Consider the following 4636-nt stretch of genomic DNA (forward strand, 5'->3'; position numbering starts at 1 on the left):
TGTGTGCAGCCCATAATTCTCCAGTCCCTCCACCAATTCTGTCTTTACAATTCTCGGGATTGGAATTCCCTGGTTAACGATGCAACCTACCCACAGTTGCCACTTGACGCTGTTCTGTCTGTCAAGGAAAGGAGCTTGTGCCAGAAGGGAAGCCATTTACTTCATCAAGAAAGTTGCTGTGAAAAAGGAAGTCATGCCCCCTGAGCACTGCTGAGAAACATGTCAGATTTGCTTTCTAGTCCAAGCTTCTTATCCTGGTTTGGGCTAGTAACTAGCGGTTCCTGGCCCTTGAGTAACTCTGCCCTTGACTTAGAGTCTAGGTCCCGTTGTATACAGGAACAGTCGCTGAGTCCGTAAGGAGAGAAAGGAATTAATGAATTTTGAAAAAGACTCATTTGATAGTGCTTAGGGAACATTGGTAACATGCCGGGCCCTGTGTTAAGTGTTGGGAATACAAAAGGGAGCACCCCGGATGAAGTCCCTGCTTGAGGGCCAGGGCCCTCAATCGTGGCACAGGACATCTACCTGCTTGCTCAGAAATGTCTCATCCCTGACCACGGCCACCTTCGTGGAGCTCAGTACCAAAGCTAAGGTGTCTCTTGTGGGTCTGCGCACCTGGAAGTCTCCCCTAGGCAAAGTCAAGGAGCCGGTGAAGGTGGCCGCTGATGTAGGCACAGTCTAGGTGAGGATAGCCTATCCGTGTCTATCAAGAGGAAGAATGAGGTGGGAGAAGCCATCCAAGAGAAGGTTGTCAAGCAAGAGGAACTCTTCATCCCTGGCAAGTGAGGACCCACCTTCTTTGAGAGAATCCTAGCAAAAGAGGCCCGTCAGAAGACTTCGAAGGATCTGATGCAGAACTGTTTGGACGTCTGTTTGATTCACTGGTCACCGGGATTGCAGCCTGGGAAGGACTTTTTCTCCAAAGACAATAAGGCGGTGGCCTCACCAGTAAATTAACGTTCTTGGGAGCCTGGGGGGCCGTGGAGGAGCTGGTAGATGAGGGGCTGGTGAGAGCCTTTGCAGTCTTCCACCACTTCCAGATCGGAAGGCTCTTGAACAAACCTGGACTGAAATAGAAGCAAATACCCCACACGAGAAAAAATGGATCTAATACTGCCATTCCAAGGGCATCCCCGTTACAACTGACAGCCTTCTGGGCTCTCCTGAAGGACTCTGGGCCAAGTCCGAGGACTTTTCGCTTCTGGAGGGTCCCAAGATTAAGGTGATTGATGCAGAGCCCAAAAAACCCACAGCCCAGGGTCTGATTCAGTTCCCCATCCAGGGGAAGAGGGTTGGAATCCCCAAGTCTGCGACAGTGGCATGCATTGTTGAGGACATCAAGGCTTTTGACTTTAAACTGAGTAATGATGAGATGGTGACCATACCTAACTCAGTAGAACTGGAGGGCCGAGCCTTGTGGATTCTAGCTCTCACTTAGAGGATTTATCCCTTTAGTGCAGACTTATTGAAGCTGAATCTCTTGATAAGATTACCTGGCGAGTTCTCTCCCTTGACTTGACTGCAGTGTAACTCTCTCTACCCGAGTCCCCTTTTAGCCAAGCATATCTGAAATCCCAGTGACCCTGGCCTTGCTGTAGGCCAGAAGCTAGGCAGGGTTGTGTCTAGGTCAGTACGGTTAGCTAGGAGCAGATTACCACAGGGAGATCGAACTGATAAACAAATTACCATCTTTTTTCTTTTTTTCAATTATTTGATCCGATCACTGGGGAACACTGTAAGGATTTGAGGATTAAAAAAAAATAAAAGACGAATAATGGCACAAAAAATAAGTCCCTCCTCTTGTGGCATTTATGTCTCAGTAAACAAATTGATCGACTTATGCACAATCCAACACAATTTCCAAGTGCGAGAAATGCCGTGAAGAAAATGAAGCAGGTGGTGTGGCAGAGATGGAGGGGTAGTGATGCTCCCCAAGGTGGGGTGTGGGGAAGCCAGGTTGGAGCTCCCGGGAGCTTGTCAGAAGGGCAGAATCGCAGCCTCGCACCCCCAGCCCCTTGAACCACGGAGTCGCAAGTCTGCATCGTAACAGATCGGCCTGCACAGTACAGATTGAGAGCTTTGGATACAGCCTCAGATGTGGTCATCTGGAAAGACTTCTCCAAGGAGGTGACATCTGAGCTGGAACCTGAATGGTGCGAAGGACCCAGCCAAGTAAAGATGAGGACAGAGCGTAGTCCCGACCACGGGATCGGCAAAGGAAAGCCTTCTGCGATGAGGACGAACAGAGGAAGGTCCGTGGGGCCTGCAGAAAGGGTGGCCTGAATGAATGAAGCCAGCAACCCCCGCCCCTTACAGTTCAGGATTTCTTACTCACCAGGACCCGCCCTCTCTGTCACATCTGTATCAAGGGCCAGGTTATCATTCTGTTTAATATTTTCAACATTAGGGGCACCTGGGTGGCTCAGTCGGTCAAGCGTCCGACTTCAGCTTGGGTTACGATCCCACGGTTCATGATTTCGAGTCCCGCATCAGGCTCCAAGCTGACAGCGCGGAGCCTGCTTGGGATTCTCTCTCTGCCCCTCCCCCACTTGCATTCTGTGTCCCAAAATAAATAAACTTAAAAAAAAAATCGACATTATAAAAACTTCAGAGGATAGATCAATAAATGATCATTTGAGTCTTTCCTCGAACTCAAAAAAAAATTGACTCCCTTGACCATTCAAAGAATGCTCTAAAATGGTGGATGATGGTCTCTTCATTTGGATCAGTCCCCACATCTTATCTGAACCCCAGTTCCATGCTTCCACGTGTACCCAGGACGTCACTTGTTGAATGTTTCTCTTCCAGCTAAACCTGTTCGAGACTCGACTCTGCGTTTCTCCTACCAATGTGACCCTTTTTTAGCTGCTTGCTTTCTCCCCGTGGGAAGTTCATTGGCTCGTTTATATCTGATATCAAATCTTACTGGGTTGTTTTTTCTTGGCTCCTTCGACCTTTTGCCTTCAATCCCTACTGCCAGAATCCTAAAGCCATCATTTTTCCGACAAGGTCTAGGTTCTCCATCCCCATAGATTCCAGTCCCTGCTCTCCATTTCTAGGAATGAACAGGACACTTAAGGGTGTAAGGGTCTGTCCTTTACTCCGGAATTAAGATGCAGGAAGAATTAAAAAAAAAAACAAAACACCACAGGTCTAAACTCAGGGTAGCATCTTCATAACATAGAAAGTATGGGCTGTCGTCAAAACCCCTATTTTGGGGCGCCGGGGTGGCTCAGTCGGTGAAGCGTCCGAGTTCGGCTCAGGTCATGACCTCACCATTCGTGGGTTCGAGCGCCGCGTCGGGCTCTGTGCTGACAGCTCGGAGCCTGGAACCTGCTTCAGATTCTGTGTCTCCCTCTCTCATTCTGCCCCTCCCCTGCTCACACTCTGTCTGTCTGTCTGTCTCTCTCTCTCTCTCTCTCTCTCAAAAATAAACATTAAAAACATAAAAACCCATATTTTATTTCAAACACCAGTCCAGTCTCCATCCGCTCCAAACTCCCAATAATAATAATAAAACACGTTTAAGCTCCCTAAAGTCTAGCACTGTAACCTTCGTGCCATCAGCTTTCTCTCCAAATAGAGATTCTGGCGACTGAAATGCCAGAGGCTCCTGTTAGCTGCTTTAGGCAGCTCACATGACTGATTTTGAATGTCAACATGTATAATGCTCAGAGGCTGACATTTGCAGAACCGCTAACTATCTTCTTGGTGTCCTATACCACTGACCACAACACGGGAGTCATTTTAATAGGACTTCCCTTTTTCTTCTACAAGAAGGGCAGAGCGGTTACTACAGTGACAGGCCTCTATTGTGGCTGAACGGTGGGAAAGGCATTTTGACAGGAAATAAAACACTCTGATCCCCGATGAGGCCCTCACGCTCAAAATGTTTATCACCCAGTTGAAGGTTGGGAACTTGCACTTGGGATCGACCACGGTGTCCCGGGTTTGAGGACTTTCCACAGATAAATGTCAAATGGTTTGGTGTTTCTCCTGACTTCTTTCTCCAAAAACTCAGACCAAATTGCATGTTGATTCAGTTCAGCTTCGGCTCCCAGAATAGTCTTACGTTCTGTTTCAAGTTGAGAAAAATGTGCATGTGTGTGTAGAATGGCTTCCTTAAACCTTTGGAAAGCCCTTCTTTCAGTTTGGAATTTAATATTTAGTAAGTTAAAATTTCACCCACAAGTGACTAATGTGGCCCAATTTTTTTCTTTTTTTTTTCAGAATTCTTAATTTTTTTTAATTTACATCCAAATTAGCGTGTAATGCAACAATGATTTCAGGAGTAGATTCCTTAATGCCCCTTATCCATTTACCCGTCTAGCCCATCCCCTGCTCCCACACCCCCTCTAGTAGCCCTCTGTTCTCCATACTTAAGAGTCTCTTATGTTTTGTTCCCCCTCCCTGTCTGTATGTTATTTTTGTTTCCCTTCCCTTATGTTCATCTGTTTTGTCTCTTAAAGTCCTCATATGAGTGAAGTCATGTGAGTTTTGTCTTTCTCTGAATGACTAATTTCACTTAGTATAATACCCTCCAGTTCCATCCACGTAGTTGCAAATGGCAAGATTTCATTCTTTTTGATTGCCGAGTAATACTCCATTTGTGTGTGTGTGTGTGTGTGTGTGTGTG

General features: G+C 46.9%; 1 pseudogene; it reads left to right on the forward strand.

The window, feature by feature from the left end:
• The first annotated feature begins 472 nt into the window (after positions 1 to 472).
• Positions 473 to 1590, forward strand: LOC125932345 (aldo-keto reductase family 1 member B10-like; annotated as a pseudogene).
• Positions 1591 to 4636: the final 3046 nt, after the last annotated feature.

Source organism: Panthera uncia, chromosome X, assembly GCF_023721935.1.
Source record: "Panthera uncia isolate 11264 chromosome X, Puncia_PCG_1.0, whole genome shotgun sequence".
In the NCBI taxonomy this organism is placed as follows: Eukaryota; Metazoa; Chordata; class Mammalia; order Carnivora; family Felidae; genus Panthera; species Panthera uncia.